At 38.0% G+C, this 18,127-nt stretch overlaps 1 pseudogene; it reads left to right on the forward strand.

Moving 5' to 3' along the window:
- The first annotated feature begins 11,294 nt into the window (after nt 1-11,294).
- On the forward strand, nt 11,295-13,750 carry LOC107006153 (annotated as a pseudogene).
- The last annotated feature ends 4,377 nt before the right edge of the window (nt 13,751-18,127 follow it).

Below are 18,127 nucleotides of genomic sequence, written 5' to 3' on the forward strand. Positions count from 1 at the left end.
CATCACCTAATTGAATTGTTGTGAACCCCTTGATTATTCATTTTTCTCAATTTTTTGCTCAACTCTCTATTGTAGCGGGTTAACAGTTCGCGTTGACTTTGTGTACTTAGAGAACACTAGAGTAGAAACCTCTAGAAAAGAACAAAGAAAACGTAAAATCAGGAAATACTTGACTAAAGTTCAATTATGTAGTTAGACTTAATCTAAAATTCAAATTTCTCGGTAGCACTCTAAAATTTAATATGCTCAAATTACACCTTCGTCAATAAGTATCAGTGATAACCAAATTTATTGTATGGGGTCTATCACATGAGGAATATGGTACAGACTAAAACTTCACTCACAATTATATTCGTATAGTCAAACTATTTCTATGAAAAGTAAGCTTGGCGGATTTGTAAGAATGTAACTTATTTAATTCTTAAGTTACAACTACAAAAGATTCTAACTTTGAGTTATACATATAAGAGAGAAACTTGGTCATATGTGTTCTCCACAAGCTCTTAACGCAAAAACCACAATAACGATAATTCTTTAGTAGTGTTTTACATGCAAGGTTGGTAAGTCAGCTACCCCTAAGTTATTGGTCCTCCAAGTAAATAATTTCTCTTCGCACCTTGGTCTGGTATCGGGTGTATGCTTTACTTGCCGTTGCCTTCACCTAGATTTGACATCAAATAAATGTATGGCTTAGTTTTCACCCTCACCCAAATTGACATTAAGATAACAACAACTAAATCTCCGTACTTAATTTTTTTGTCATTCATTACCTTCTTCGTCCGATAGATAGGAATGAGTGAGTTGTAACGTGTCCACTCGTTAAAAAGAATACTTAGAGAAAGAATAAATAATACATGCATTAGCACTATTAGAGAATTACTTAATTATCATTGATATTATTTTAAATTGCTCATGGTTCCCTGAATCTTAGTTGTGGATTTATCTACTAATGTTCGAAAGAAAACAATTCAGAATTGGGTTAAAAGAATTCATGAACTTACAAGAAGAATTGATAAACCTGAATCTTCAATTGAAATTCAATGTGACAATTTTCTAAAATGAATTCCGAAATAAAATTGCCAAAGTTTGCAGGTTAATTCCCAAAACATCAAAAATTAAGAGATTACAATAATGTCTAACCCCAAAGTATAGAGTTTATAACTCTTATTTATATCAAACAATCCTAAATAAAATAGGAAACAAAAATAATAAAATAAACTGACAGGACGGTGATTCAAACTTTGCTTCAACCTATGCACTGTGGGTGTTATACCCAGGAAACTATTAGACAAAACTAGATCCTCAAGCTAAAATTCTAAGGTTTGATGTATGATAAATGGAGTAAAATATGAGACTTTGTGCACTTAGAATGACACTTTTAGGAGTTAAGAGCCAGGCCACGTGTTAGGCCCGATAGCTTAGAATACTACCTAAGGTTAAGGTAAGGGTTGGAAGGGAAAATGGCAAGGCAAGGGGGAAAAGCCTTAGCAAAATTTCAAGGGTTCCCAACCTTGTCCATGAACTATCTAGGGTTCACGACTCTTTGTCTAGTCCACGGATCGTGAGAGGTCTTATTGTACCGCCTTGGTGATTTTGGGGCTTTTCTAGTGAGGATGCCTACTAGTCAAGGGACTACGGGCCGTGGTGCCCTTGATGGCTTGTGAAGTTTGGTGTAGCCTCTGTCAAGGGGCTGCCTTGTTTAGGGGTTATGGTAAATTCTTTTTATTAGATTTATGTGGGGGTTGTTTTATATTTATTTTATACAGCTATATTAAGTATTTTAAGTCATTAAACAACCAAACTAAGTTAATTAGAATCATAACCCAAATCACTCCTCTCTAGAATATTTTCCTCTCCAAAAAACCTCCATTGAAGAAGAAACTAGAGTTTGAAATTAAGGTCAAGAATAAAGTCTCCATTATGGAATAATTGGGTGGGGATTTTATTAAATGTATGTTTAGATTTTCATCTATGGATATTTCAACCCATAGAATCTCTTAGAAATTCCCCAAATTTGTGAACAAGAACCTCAATAAAAGCTAGGGCTTTCGATTTGTGTAGGTGGGTATGATTCAATTTGGCCGGATAATACTTATTTATGGTTAATTTAGTTTTGATTCATGATGTTATGAAGAATTTATGTGAATTCCTTGGTTAACCCTAGAAATCAAATTATGTGGTTTTATGCCTTGTGGATAGAAATTGATGATTCTTGCTAGATTCTCTTGGAATTGTTATCCTCTTTTATTCTTATGTCTGATGTTGACTAACCATTTTGAGATGATCTTATCGTGTGATTCTAGATTTCATACTTTGTACATTTTGTACTTATGCATATTGTCTCCATTCAAATAAAAATTAAGGTTTCAGTTACTGAGTTCGTTTTAATTATAGGTTCCTAAGAAGCAAGAATAATTTAAGATTTGGTGAGTCCTCATATCTTGGAGGACAAACCCATACTTCCTTTATTTCATTTCAGTATGTTTTAGACTTTCATATGTTATGCGTCCCAAGACTTTAATTCTAGAGTTCAATAGATTGTTTGAGACAAATTAGTATTAAAACTTCCGCTTGCTTATGAAATTTTTTTTAAATTGTATAGATCAAAAGGAAATTTTAAATTTTCCCATATGTTATAATAAATATTTTTATGATTATGCTAAGGCTTGCATGTGACCTCTTTCGAGGTCAAGTACGCTATGTTATGTCTAAGGGTACCCCTAGGTAGTAACAAACTTGGTAATCATAGCACAAGATTTAGAATGGTTTTACGATTTCTCAAGCAATGCCTAGTAAGGTCTTGTTCATAATTGTGAAGCACACAATTATTATGTATAGGAGGCTATTGGATGCTTAAAAAATCTCACTTCTTGATTATCTTAGTCGTGCCATAGAATTTGGCTTTAGTAGGCCCTTCTTCTATCCTTGGCAATTGTTTTTCAGGGTATAGCTAATACAAGGGCTAATGCTAGGAGAGAAGAGGAAGGAAACATTGACCAATAGATTCCTCCCCAGGTTCCATATCGAGATACCCTTTGATCCAAATGACCTCTAATTGAGAATGGCACTCTTGCGGAGCTTAGGGCTTCTATGCAATTGTTGGCTCAAGGCTTGAAAATACAAGCCAATAGAAAGATCATGGATCCGACAAACCCAGCATGAGGGATGGGTGCTTTTAGGATAAGAGAGTTTTTGAGGATGAAACCTCCATATTTTAGTGTCTTTAAGGTGGAAGAGAATCCAAATGGGTTCATATACGATGTTTATAAGAAACTTACTATCCTGGGGGTAAATGCTATCGCGAAAGTGGAAGTATCTACTTACAGATTGAAATATGTTTCCAATTTTTTTATTAGCAATGGAAGTATGATAGGATGGTAGAGGAGGGTCCTATAGAGAGGAAAGATTTAAACTCAACATCTTTAGATAGGTTTTATCCCCGGGAGTTGAGGGAAGCCAATGTGAGAGAATTGATGATTATTATGGTTGCTATGACTAGATGAGTATATGTGATAGGTTTTACTCTTATTGTCGTGCAGTAGAGATGAACTCTATATGATCGCTCTCTTATGTTTCCTTTTTTGGTTGCCTTTTAGATGTGAATGCTCAGAAGGGATGATGTATCAACACTTGAGGGAGAAAGTTGAGTTTTGATGATTATTATGGTTGCTATGACTAGATGAGTATATGTGAAGGTGAATTTGGAATGTATTGTTGTGATGCCATTTATCTCCATATGTAACCTATGAAGTTTGAGATGTTATGTCCGGAAGTTATGTTGTGATGCAGTTCTAAGTATGTTAAGAGTTTTTATTGTTGAATGAAGTCCCCTTTGGAATATAGGTTGCTTTATTGTTATGTTCAATGATAGTATAATGTTATGACATAGGCTTGAAAAGTTTTGGAGATGTGTGGTAAATAGGGAAAAGATGAATGTAGCCCTTTTTATATGAGTAATGCTTCAAGGTTACCCTTTTTTGGATTAGAGTCTTTTGTGTAGGCTTGCTTATCAGAAGATAAAATAGTGTGTTGAACCTAGTAAGGTAATTGTGAAATATGTTAGTTAATGAGAGAACCCATATGACTAGTTTATTAGTCCCTATATGAACCTATCCTAAGAGTGGGAAAGAAAGGAAGAAGGGGTTTTGTTCCATAAGCTGGTATTATATTTTACTGTAAGGTTGACTTAGAGGGATGTATCTACCCATTAACTCATAGGGAGAAGAAGAGAATTGATGTTGACCTACTTTAATAAGGTTATTTGTCTTTTAGGTTTGAACTTGAGTATGGCCATTTGAAGAGAGACTAGATTGTACCTAGGCATGATTGGTTTGAAGGTCCCACCAAACATGATTATAAGGGTTCAAATTACCTAGAAACTACCTTGCTCTAGTGTTGGAAGAAAAGAAAGAGGCCTTTATGTCCAAATCTCCTCTATGTTTCCCCTAAGATTTTAAGAATTTAACTTCAGATGATGGCTACCCTAAATATTTGGAGGAACTGGTAGTGGATCTTAAGAGTTCCAACATGTGTTTTATGATTGATTAGAATCCGTGATTTCTATAGTTCTAAGTTTGAGGAAGAATTCTGTAAAGGGTATAGATGAACGACCTAAGGTGATGACCCTTGTTGGCTTCAATCTGGAACTACAAACCTTGTTATGACTTGGTAGAATGTGATGAGATAGGGAACTAGCCTCGGTATTCATGGTGTAGTTAAGGCCCCATATAGTTGTGTAGTATGACCTAACTTGATTGTTATAAGTTCCTTTAGGTGATAAACTTAGAGGAATAGTGGTGCTTAAGGAATACCTCTTGATGATTGGGTTTGTAAGAACCTTATTATGCTATTAGGAGTGGAAACTCTCAAACGTGTCAAACCTTATTATGTAAAGAGTATGTAGGTTTGGTCTTGACTTTAATTGACCTTGGTGTTTAAGGGCATGAGGTGATGACTATTTTATTAAGCTTACCCCAAGTGAGGGATAATGTGCCTACAAGGTAAGGTTCTGAATGCCCTCACTGTTCCTATTTTTAGTTTCATAGAACTTCTCTATGTTAAGAATAACTTTGACTGATGTATATGAAGTGGAGTAATTTAGATACTCAATTATGATTTTTTGAAACCATCACCTAGTGAAGTGTGAGTGAACAACTTGTGGGAGATGGTTAAGAATAACTTTGGCTGATGTATATGAAGTGGAGTAATTTAGATACTCAGTTATGATTTCTTGAAACCATCACCTAGTGAACTGTGAGTGAAGAACTAGTGGGAGATGGTTCCTTCTATTATCCAAGAGGTGGGATGTTGTGCTTGACTAGAAGGATTGGGAAGTCCAAGTTTTCCTGGATGAGAAGAGCTTCCTCTTGATGGGTTTTACCCTAAGTTGGGGATGATGATTTGAGTAGTAAGGTAGTAGACATCCCTATGTTTTCCTTCTATTCTTACTCAATCTTGAAACCAAAGAGTTCCTATTAACTTTTTAATATCATGGAGTCTTGCATATGAGTATAAGTTGCATGTTCTCCATAACTTTTTTTACTTGAAAATTGGATTGATGCGAAATTGGTGGCGTTGGAAAGAGGATTCAAATACCTTCAATTTCATAGGTTATGCCTCATATAGTTCTTTATATTCTATGGTTGTTTGAAGTTTATCTTATGTCAAAACTTAATTTGTAAGGACGCTTTCAACTCTACTACGTGCAAGGTTTTCTAATGACCTTAATTGATATTCAAAAACGTTCGCACGCTAACAAGTTTATATTAACACCTATGAAAATTAAGAGTCACTCAGTATGAGTTTATACAAAATTTAAGTATGACTTCAGCTTGACTTAGAAATTTTTGGGGTGTTACAGTGGTGGCACTACAAATTGACACGTTGAAGTAATTGTAAATTCCTCAAAGTTGGTACATGTAAAACAAGAGGTATGGGTAAGACCATTGATAAATCAAGATGATTAGAAGATGTATAATAAGGGTGACACTCAAAGAATGTAACATTAGTGGACATAAGGTAACAATGAAGATCATGTGAATAACAACGATACCCTTTTGAACTCGAGAGTAACCAAGAAGGAAACATTTGAGGACACGAGGAGCTAATTTATCTTTCCACGGGGCTAAGTTATGAACAAATAATCTGCTCCGAAATACACTAGGAGGATAGGCTAAATATGTGACTCACGAAACAATATGGAATGTAGAACCTAATTCTGAACAGAAGATGAGGGCATTCTATTTATTAAATAACAAGATGTAAGAACTGCATCTGCTGAATAATGCAACGAAACTTGGGATTCAAAGCGAATAGTATGAGCAGTCTCAATAAGATGTCTATTTTTCTTTTCTGTTACACTGTTTTTTTGAGGGGTGCATGTACAAGTAGTCTGGTGAATAATGTCTTGATGAGTCATAAACTCCTAAATTGGGAGGATAAATATTGTAAGCTATTATCACTATAAAAGTACTAATAGAAACACCAAATTGATTTTGTATTTCAGCAAAGAAACTTTTGAATATAAAAAATAACTCGGACCGATCCTTAATTAAGAAAACCCAAGTACATCTTGAATCATGATCAATGAAACAAACAAAATAATGAAATCCTAAGTGGAAATGACTCTAGTAAGACCCCAAATATCACAATGAACTAATGAAAAATAGACTTTGAATGACCCTCAGTACTCGTGAAAATGTAGTATGAGTGGGTTTCCCAAGTTGACACGACTCACAATCTAATTTGGATAAACTAGACAAACTAGGCACCAAATTTTTTGGTGGGTATAGACTCGGATGTCTCAAAAATTTGTCAATTAGATCTGGGAATATATAATGGAAAATGCTTTGAAGGATTTGTAACGGAGCATGGTAGTAAAGGCCTTGTGATTCATTGTCTTGTTCCAATCGTTTGTTTCGTACTGTGGTCCTGCATGAGAAAAAAGTAACCAAAATAAGTTATGCTACAATGTAGAGACTTCGTCAAACGACTAACAGATGCTAGATTAAAAGGAGAACAGAGACATAAAGAAAAGAGAATAGGGTAAAAAAAGATAGGGGTTTGGCTTTTCCAACACCTTTTGGTTTTGTTTGGATCCCATTGGCTAAAGTTATGTGACAACCTGAAAATGACTATGCTAAGCAAGGCCAATACGTACAAAGAATGCCTAGGTTAGACCGGGTTCACACGGATTGATGCTCATGGAAACAGACCTCTGAACCTATGCACCAGCCATGCCAACCAACTTGGTGAGTTGGTTGAGCTAGGCAGGGTCGGTTCCAGCCATGTAGTGTACCCGAATACTAGGATTCACCCGGATGAGTCTTAACCGAACTTAGAGGGTTAGTCCTAGGTTTTAAGGGTTCTAGGGGTATAAAGGTAATTTTGGGGATATGGGTAGTATAGTAATTACCCTAGGATGATATTTAATTAATTAAATAAAGTTGTTAATTAGTCAAAAAAGTCAAATCTCGGTGTTCAACCTGAGATTGACTCTACCTCCACACTCGGGTTTGAACCGAGTTGGAGGCAGTAAGGGGCACAAATTAGTAGATTAAAAAATTAGAGAAAATAAGGAGGGGAATTATAATAATTTAATATATATTTTTATATCTTATTTTACCATTTTAATTGTGTTGAATAATTCAACAACAATTCCTACAAAAGGGGCGCACGACTCCCACTAGGAGTGTGCTTCATGCCCACTCTTAATTCATTATATTAGTCCTAAAAGAATTTTCAGCTTTACCTCACAATTCAAAAACAGAAAATAAACGTATACTCACTGTTCTAAAAGTATTCTTGGCTGCATCCATCAAAAAAAAAGGAAGAATTCGTGTTTTAAGTAAAGAACTTCACTTGGAAACAAGAATCAAAGCTCGGAAGAAAGGTTTGTGTGTGGGTGGACACGTGTGATTGTGTCTGGTTGTAAAGGCTGAAAAGGTATCGGTTTTCTTCTCTCTTGGTCCCTTTCCCAAGAGTCCCCTAAGGTTCAGTTAAATCCAATCGAAAAGTAAGGTTGTTCCCCGTTGCATGCCCCTGTCATAAGATCCTATGAACGAATTGATGCATGCTTTGGTATGACTTTTTGTAGATGATTTTAGGAATGACTGTGGTTTTTTGCAATGTATGTTACGGACTTTTTATGATTTGTTATGTATGTCCGAATGTTGAATGTCATATAACCACAAAACATAATGTTTTCCGTAATTTTATTGTTACTGTTAACTTGAAGAAAATGGTAAATCATGCGTTATGCAATGTTGTGTGTTTAACATGCAAAAGAAATCGTGATGTTCATGAATAACAAAGTGAAAGTAAAGTCCTTAATGAATTGGTCAAAAGCATATGTAAAATTATGAGTTAAACGTCTAGGCTAATGTAAGAAAGTGAATTAAACATTTATGATAAATGAAGATTGTTTCGGCTAGTCACTAATATATATGAAGAGGAATAGTTTCTGCCTTTTAGAGTTAATATCGAAACATTAAGGTCTTAATACTAAGAGATTAAGCCTTAATATAAAAGAAAATAAAATAGGTTGAGAGAAGGGATTCGAACTTGGGCAGGTTGAAAGAAGCCTTAAATTAAAACAAAAAAAGAAAATAGAGAGGGAGGGGGGATTCGAACTCGGCTTCTTAGCCAAGGGTGTGAGATACATAAATCTGACACAAATATAAAATAATAAAATTGAGGGCACTGGGATTCTATCCCAGATCCTCTTGGCCGAAATAAATGAAATCACCTAGCACTCAAAATAATTATTAAAAAAAATCAAGTGATGCCCAAGGGATTAATACATGGTTCCCTTGACTGAAATTATGAGACACATTAAAATGAAATTGAATGCACCCACCAGGGATCAAACTTGGGTCCCTTGGCTGAATGTGTAAAATCCATAAGTCTTACACAACATATACTTAGATTGTCATGAAACACTCACTACACCATTTTCGGCCTACAGCAACACCACGTAAGTGTAGCCTAAACTGGCAAAAAGTGTGGCCTTTGATAAAAGGCTACACTTTTGGACATTCAGCAACACTTTTTAGGGGCTGCCCAAAAGAAGCGTAACCTTTGACATTAGGCAACACTTTTTAAATGTTGCCATCTTTGGCTACACTTAAAAGCGTTGCCTTTTCAGATTTATTGGTCACACTTAAAAAATGTTGCCTTTTATTGGTCATCTATTGCAACACTTTCAAAGTGTAACTTTTTATCTACCTAGAGCAACACTTACAAAGTGTAACTTCAACATTTATAAGCCTACATGTAGCACAAATATATATAATATATTTACATACATACAAGTGACCTAAAACACAAAATGAACTAATTAATCATTAAATTGAAGCTATATATTTCAAATAAACTTCGAGAAATATTTCATGTACAACCAAAAGATAGTATGTGTTGTGTACATACCCATACTTATACATCAATATTCTAAATGTGTACACAATAAATCAAATATGTATTTAAACTTTTACAATAGTTCAAAAACTCTTCATCATCCACTTCAAATTTGATCACCTCCATTTCCCTACACAAATAAGATATTGCATTAGGGTTCAAACTTCATAAGAAATAATATAAAATATTTGGTGTTATACAATAACCATGATGCACGCAAACTAACGCAAACAACGTTAACTGCTTGAATATCAATTCCTCTAGTAAACAAATCTGTTCCATCAAGAAAGAACAAAAAATTAAGAAATTTAACAATTAATCAATTTGAAATTTCAGCTGTAACGAAAAGAGTGACGGACCATCGTAGCCATGACGGTCCGTCCTTCATGTTCGTCATGAAGATCAGAGAAGTAGCAGAAGAAACTTGTTCAGCTGTAACGGAAAGCGTGACGGACCGTCGTAGCCATGACGGTCCGTCCTGCATGTTCGTCATGAAGATCAGAGAAGTAGCAGAAGAAACTTGTTCAGCTGTAACGGAAAGCGTGACGGACCGTCGTAGCCATGACGGTCCGTCCTGCATGTTCGTCATGAAGATCAGAGAAGTAGCAGAAGAAACTTGTTCAGCTGTAACGGAAAGCGTGACGGACCGTCGTAGCCATGACGGTCCGTCCTGCATGTTCGTCATGAAGATCAGAGAAGTAGCAGAAGAAACTTGTTCAGCTGTAACGGAAAGCGTGACGGACCGTCGTAGCCATGACGGTCCGTCCTGCATGTTCGTCATGAAGATCAGAGAAGTAGCAGAAGAAACTTGTTCAGCTGTAACGGAAAGCGTGACGGACCGTCGTAGCCATGACGGTCCGTCCTGCATGTTCGTCATGAAGATCAGAGAAGTAGCAGAAGAAACTTGTTCAGCTGTAACGGAAAGCGTGACGGACCGTCGTAGCCATGACGGTCCGTCCTGCATGTTCGTCATGAAGATCAGAGAAGTAGCAGAAGAAACTTGTTCAGCTGTAACGGAAAGCGTGACGGACCGTCGTAGCCATGACGGTCCGTCCTGCATGTTCGTCATGAAGATCAGAGAAGTAGCAGAAGAAACTTGTTCAGCTGTAACGGAAAGCGTGACGGACCGTCGTAGCCATGACGGTCCGTCCTGCATGTTCGTCATGAAGATCAGAGAAGTAGCAGAAGAAACTTGCAAGTATGGGACGACGGAGTCCACGACGGCCCGTCATGACCACGACGCATGACCACGACGGCCCGTCATGACCACGACGGTCCATGCTCCATGATAGTACTGTTGTTATATACTTATATATTTTTTATAATGGTAAAAACATTTTCACCAGAACATAAATCTATCATTTTGTATCACAGTTCATGGGTATTACAAATAATAACATGATAATTGTTCAAGGAAAGATCAAGTATCACAGTTCCACAAACTTTTGGGACATAGAATTCACTAAAGGAAATCACTCAAGTGTCACAGTTATAAGGTACTTTAAGTAGAATGGTTCAAATATAAGTAGATTTTCATAGATAAGGTTATTCTCAACGTCCTATCTAGATTTAGCAGAACTAGTATTTCATTGGATATAAGATACAGAGGATGAACATAACAAATGATAATGGTGTTACCTTTCTCAAGATGTGATCTCGAAGGGGATAAAGCTTTCTCTTTGTGCACTTTTACTTGATGAAGTAAACTTGATACCTACATCAGAAAGACACATCCTTCACTAACTGCATCAACAAGAGGAGTTAGTAACTAATAAACCCTATTTAAACAAAATCATTTCAATGTGATGAAGTTTCTATGAGAATATGAAGGAACAACTCAATCTGGGAATGATTCAACGAGAATATGATGGAACAACCTCTTCACTGCGGAGGGAGGAAAACTAGCGGCACCGACGATCGAGGTGGATTTCGCGAAATGCGATTGTTGTGGATTGACGGAGGAATGTACTCTGGCTTACATAGAGACGATCCGCGAGCGGTATCAAGGAAAATGGATATGCCGACTGTGTGCGGAAGCAGTGAAGGATGAGATGATGCGATGTGAGAGGTTGATTAATGCGGAAGAAGCCTTAATCGTCATCTCAATTTCTGTAAGAAGTTTAGTTCGTCCACTCCTCCTCCAGATCCGACCATTCACTTGATCGCTGCAATGAGGCAGCTTCTGAGGAGGAGCTTGGAATCTCCTAAATCAGTGTTCCCAAAAGTATTTTAGGCAACACTTTATAATCGTTGTCAAGATTTAGTGTTGCCGTAGACCTAAAATGGTGTAGTGACTTATTCAATTATGAGTAACCCGAAATGGACAAGACCATGAGTTAATGGTAAGATTAATAAATGAACATTCACGTAATGAGGTGAGTAATTATATTGTAGTATGATGCTAACAAGAATAGTGACAACATGATAAGAGGCTAAGATGAATGGTGAAACAAGTCTCAACCAAGCCTAAGTAAACGTCACCAAAAAGTACTCACCTAATAGAGTGTTGAACATTAAGAGACAGGTCTCAATCACATTATACATGTCAGTGTAAGGGAAATTCACACTTAATACGTAAAGAAGAGATGAGAAATTATTTAATGTGCTATGAATACCTCATGCTAAGAAACAAGATTCGATGATGTATGAGTTGAATGTAAAAAGAAACTTTAAACTAAGCATCGATAGACTAGCTATGAGTGGTAATGCCTTCCTTCGGGAAAGGTGGAGGTTCACATAAATCTCATGAGATAAGACTGTCCACCAAGGTGGGTATGGGTCTCCTCAAATCTCCTAGTCTTTGAACTATGTGCCCAACATAGAGAACTAGCTTGGTTAGAACCCATAAAGCTAGCATGTTTTGGTTTCACTTGGCCAGTGACTCCACCACTTTTCAGTGTGGGGGAGACACCAGATTTCATGATGCTCACATGATCTATGTCGTTTAAGGTTGAAGTTCCTCAAAGTAAGAAATATAATGAAATGAATTATGCTGAAGGTGTTTGTGCAAGACAATCAGGAGGTGAGACCGGACTCAAGTATTGACACTAGGTCATTCTTGGCCATTGCACTTCATGATCCTAGATATAGCTGGTGTTTACATCAGCCTATGAATGAAATAAATAATGTGAAGTAAAAATGAACGAATGATGCAAGCTCTGTGTTTGCTAAAGAAGACCCCCGGATTGAGATCCCATATGTTGGGACCTCACTTGAGATGTCTTAATGCTACGTCCATGATTCCAAGGTCTCATGGATATGAAATGAGTTCTATATGAAACATGAAATGTATATTATGTGAATTTATGTGTGTATGATGTCTGACATGTTCATGGTATGACCTTCTTATTACAAAATGGTCAAAGTTAAGAGACTTGACCTTCTAAGAAAGTATGTTGCTTAGGAAGAGTCATTCTTGTTCATGCATTACCGTTATGTGTTGTTGCATGTACCCATACTTAGTACAAGTGTGTACTAATTCCATACAATATTTTAGGTGTAGGCTCAGGTGGACATTGAGGGTATCAATGCAGCTGTTCGGACTGAGAGATTTCATTCGGACTTGGTAGTCCTCATGCATTCAAGGATGCCTGGCTTTATATTTCTTGCTTAGTAGTAGGTTTGAACTAGTGGGGTAGGTTCCACTAGTGTTTTTTTCCTATTTTATTCAGACGCTTGTAATGATGCCATTTTGGCAAGTATTACTTATGACATGAAATTCCATTTCTTTCAACTTGCATGATCTTATAATTAGATGGTTGATGTATGAGCAATGAAATTCCTTAAAGATATGCGTTTATATGAAGTCTATGTATACTTCAACTATAAATAAAAAGTTTCAAATTTTCCGCTAAAATTAACCGTATGAATGTTATGAATGCAAGAAAAGGCTTGTCTGCGACCTTTGAGAGGTCAACGACACCGGTTGCGGTTCAAAATTCCAGAATTTGGGTCGTGACAAACTTGGTATCAGAGAATTAAGTTAAATATCCAAGACACCACGCTCATATCAACCACGTTAAGTAGTTTCTAATTTATGGTAGTGAAGTGCACCACTATCATGAATTAGAGACTACATAATGTTTAGGAAATTTTCCCTTCTTCTACTCTCTATCGTTCTATGTCGAATTGTGACATGATTGTGTCATTAACGATATAACTCTCTTCTTTTATCTAAGTGTAGATAATGAATACGAGGAGAAATGCAGGCACGAGGGTAGGTGAGACAGCTGCTGGAGGAAATCAAGTTCCTCCTCAAGCCATAGTTGTTGCTGATCAGGTGCCTGTCAATCCAGTTGGGTTGACAGATGGAGAAGTGGGGAATGCCTTGCTATAGATGGCACATGCCATCACTACTCAGGCTCAAGCCATCACGGCTAAACATGCGAGAGAGGGTACTTCCAGAGAATCCTCATGATGGCACCATGGCTAGTAGGCTGAGGGACTTCACCAGAATGAACCCTATAGTTTACTACGGATCCAAGACCCATGAGGATTCCCAGGAGCTCGTGGATGAGGTCCACATGATCCCTTGTGCCATGGGAGTAGATGAGGAGGCAAAGGCTGAGTTGACTGCATATCAACTCAAGGATGTGGCACAGATTTTGTATCGGATGTGTGCTGATAGCCGAGCACGTGGAGATGTTCCCATCACTTGGGATGTTCTCAAGACTGCCTTTCTTGAGAGATTCTTTCCCAGAGAGCAACGAGAAGCTAAGGTTGAAGAGTCCATCAACCTGAGACAGGGAGGTATGTCAGTTAAGGAGTACTCATTGAGATTCGTTGAACGCTAAAAGTATGCTTCTTATGTAGTGGCAAATAGCAGGGATGAAATAAGCAGGTTTGTGACTGGCGTGTAGGAGTATCTAGTGGAAGATTGTCGGGCATCCATGTTGCATGATAGCATGGATCTGGGCAGGTTGATGGTTCATGCTCAGCAAGTGGAGGAGAGTCGCCGTAAAAGGAGAGTTCATGAAAGCAAGAAGCCTAGGATTGCGAATTAGGATGGTCCTATCTTGGGCAGGGGCTCATTTGGAGACCAGAACAGACCTAAGTTCAAGAGACATTCAGGTAATTCTGCATCTTCAAGAAATGCGAATGCCAAAGTGAACGAATCTTGCCCCAGAAAGGGAAATGATCGGAGCGTCCATCGAAAAAGCAAGCTTTGTGGTAAATGTGGACGTCCCCATGGAGGTGAGTGTTTAATTAGGTACTAACACCTGGTTCAGGTGTGGCTAGACTGGACACATGGTTCGAGATTATCCTCAGATGATGGATAAGGCCAAGGTAGATGCGTAGCCTCGGCCGAATGCTAATGCTGCAGCCGAACCTCCTAAGAGGAATCGATTTTATGTATTGAAAGGTAGAGAAGATAAAGAGACGTCAGTTGATATTGTCACGGGTACGTTGAATGTATTTACTTTATCAGTGTATGTATTGTTAAATCCAGGATCCAATCTATTATTTGTTACTCCTTTGATAGCTAGTAGATTTGATGTGCTTCCTGACATCCTGCATGATCCTATTCTAGTAAGTACCCCCATAGGATATGGAATTAAATAAGAAAGAGTGTATAAAAATAGCCCAATTCAAATCCTTGATAGAGTAATTCATGCTGATCTTTTAGAATTAGCCATGCTTGATTTTGATATAATCTTGGTATGGACTGGCTTCATCAGTCTTACGCCACAATAGATTGTCGAAAGAGGGTAGTGAGGTTTCATTTTCCAAATGAGTTAGAGCGGAAATGGAAGGGCATGGTTCATGTCCAGTCGGTCAAATCGTTTCACACTTAGAGGCCAACAAGATGACAGCTAACGGGTATTTGTACCACTTAGTTAGAGTCAATGACTTAGATCAAGAAGTTCCTTCCATAGACTCAGTGTCAATAGTGAGTGAGTTCCCAGATGTATTTCTGGATGATTTACAAGGAATTCCTCCAGAACGTGAGGTTGACTTTGGTGTTGAGTTAGATCCCAACACCAAGGCAATTTCTATTCCCTCGTATAGGATGGAACCAGCTGAACTCAAAGAGTTGAAGTTGCAGTTAAAAGATATACTTGATAAGGGCTTCATCCAGCCGAGCTTATCCCCATGAGGTGCTCCAGTTGTTCTTCCCTTAGAATGTGCATTGATTATCGGCAACTCAACAAAGTCACTATAAAGAATAAGTACCCTCTTCCCAGAATTGACAATTTATTTGACCAACTCCAAGGTTGGAGTTTCTTTTCCAAGATAGACCTTCGGTCAGGATACCATCAACTTAGAGTGAGGCAAAAAGACGTCCCTAAAACATCCTTTCGTATTCGATATGTCATTATGAATTTCTGGTCATGTCATTCGGTCTCACTAATACACCAGCCGCATTTATGGACCTTATGAATATAGTCTTCCGTGAGTACCTTAATTCCTTCGTCATAGTATTCATAGATGACATTCTCATATACTCTTAAGTTTAGAGAAGAGCATGAGGTACACTTGAGAGAGACATTGCAGGTACTTAGAGAACATCAGTTGTATGCAAAATTCAGCAAATGTGAATTCTTGTTTAGATCAGTAACCTTTCTTGGTCATGTTGTGACCGACCAAGGTGTAGAAGTTGATCCTAAAAACGTTGAGGCAGTGATGAAATGTCCGAGACCCCTTACCCCTACCGATATTCATAGTTTTTTGTGTTTGGCTAATTACTATCGCAGGTTTGTGGAAGGATTTTCCACTATTGCTGCTCCATTGACAGCCTTGACGAAGAAGAAGGCGAAGTTTGAGTGGTCTGAAAAATTTGAGAAGAGCTTTCAAGAGCTCAAAGAACGACTCACTTCCGCTCAGGTTCTCACATTGCCGAGGAGTGGTGCAAGATATGTGGTGTACTGTGATGCTTCCCAAGTAGGTTTGGGATGTGTTCTTATGCAGGATGGCAAGGTGATTGGATATGCATCAAGGCAATTGAAAATCCACGAGAAGAACTATCCTACTCATGATCTAGAGTTTGCTGCTGTGGTGTTTTGCATTAAAACTTTGGAGACATTATTAATATGGTGTACATGTTGATGTATATACTTACCATAAAAGTCTTCAGTGTGTTTTTACACAAAGGGAGTTGAACCTTCGTCAGAGGAGATGGCTAGAACTGCTCAAAGATCATGATTTGAGTGTTTATTATCTTTCGGGTTAGGCCAATTTAGTGGCTGGTGGGTTGATTCGATTGAGCATGGGAAACATGTCTCATATTGATGAAGAGAAGAACGAGCTGGTTAAAGAGGTACACCAATTGTCTAGATTGGGTGTACGGCTGGCAGATGCACCAAGTTGGGGTGTTTCGGTTCACTCAAGTTTCGAATCCTCATTTGTTGTAGATGTAAAATCCAATCATCATCTCTACCCAGTACTCATGGAGTTGAAAGACTCAGTATTGAGTAAGTTGAATGACTCATTTTCCCTAGGAGGGGCTGGTATACTCAGGTACCAACACAGGTTATATGTGCCCAATGTTGATAATTTGAGGTCTAATATTTTTGCAGAAGCTTATGGTTCCACGTATTCCGTTCATCCAGGTGCCACGAAGATGTACCATAACCTTAAAGTGGTCTATTGGTGGGAAGGAATGAAGAGAGATATCTCTAAATTCATGGAGGAGTGTCCGAATTGCTTACAGGTTAAGGAAGAATACCTTAAGCCTGGGGTCTCACTCAGACGATTGATATTCCAACATAGAAGTGGGGGGGATATTAATATGGATTTTGTGGTTGGTCTGCCAAAGACTATAAAGCTACATGATTCTATTTGGGTTATTGTTGACAGAAAGACCAAGTCCTCTCACTTCATACGAGTGAAGTCTATTCACAAAGCTGATGATTATGCCAAGCTTTATATTGTTGAGATAGTGAGATGGCACAGGATTCCTCTATCTACCATATCGGATAGGGGAGCCCAATTTACTCTTCATTTTTGGAGATCTTTCCAAAAGGGCTTGGGCACACAGGTGAAGCTTAGTACTGTTTTTCATCCACAAACGGATGGACAAGCAAAACGTACCATCCCGACCCTTGAAGACATTGTGAGAGCATATGTTATTGACTTCAAGGGGAGTTGGGATGATCATTTGCCGCTGATAGAGTTCTTTTACAATTACAACTACCATTCAAGTATTGGGATCGCACCTGCCGATGATGTAGGTCTCCGGTTTGGTGGTTTGAGGTAGGAGAATCTAGCATCCTTAGTCCTGAGATCGTACATGAGGCTATGGAGAAGGTGAAAATGATAAGAGATAAGTTGGCTACTGCTTATAGTCATCAAAAATCCTACGCAGACAATTGAAAGAGAGCTCTAGAGTTTGAGATAGGTGATCAGGTCTACTTGAATATATCACCCATGAAAGCGGTTATGAGGTTTGGTAAGAAAGATAAGTCGAGTCCGAGGTATATAGGCCCTTATGAGGTCTTGAAGCGGGTAGGCAATGTTGCATAGTAACTGAGTTACCTCAAGATTTGGCTTCTGTTCATCCAGTGTTTCACGTTTCAATGCTTAAGAAGTGTCTAGGCGATCCAGCATCCATCCTTCCTATTTAGGTGAAAGTTCTATGGCGGAACCACCTTGTTGAGGGATCAACGTGGGAGGCCGAGGCTGACATGTGATCTCTCTATCCTCGTTTGTTTAGTTCTTAAAGTTATATATTCTTTTCATAAAGTCTGATTCATTTTTAAGAAACTCTAAGTTC

The sequence above is a fragment of the Solanum pennellii genome, chromosome 12, assembly GCF_001406875.1.
Source record: "Solanum pennellii chromosome 12, SPENNV200".
In the NCBI taxonomy this organism is placed as follows: Eukaryota; Viridiplantae; Streptophyta; class Magnoliopsida; order Solanales; family Solanaceae; genus Solanum; species Solanum pennellii.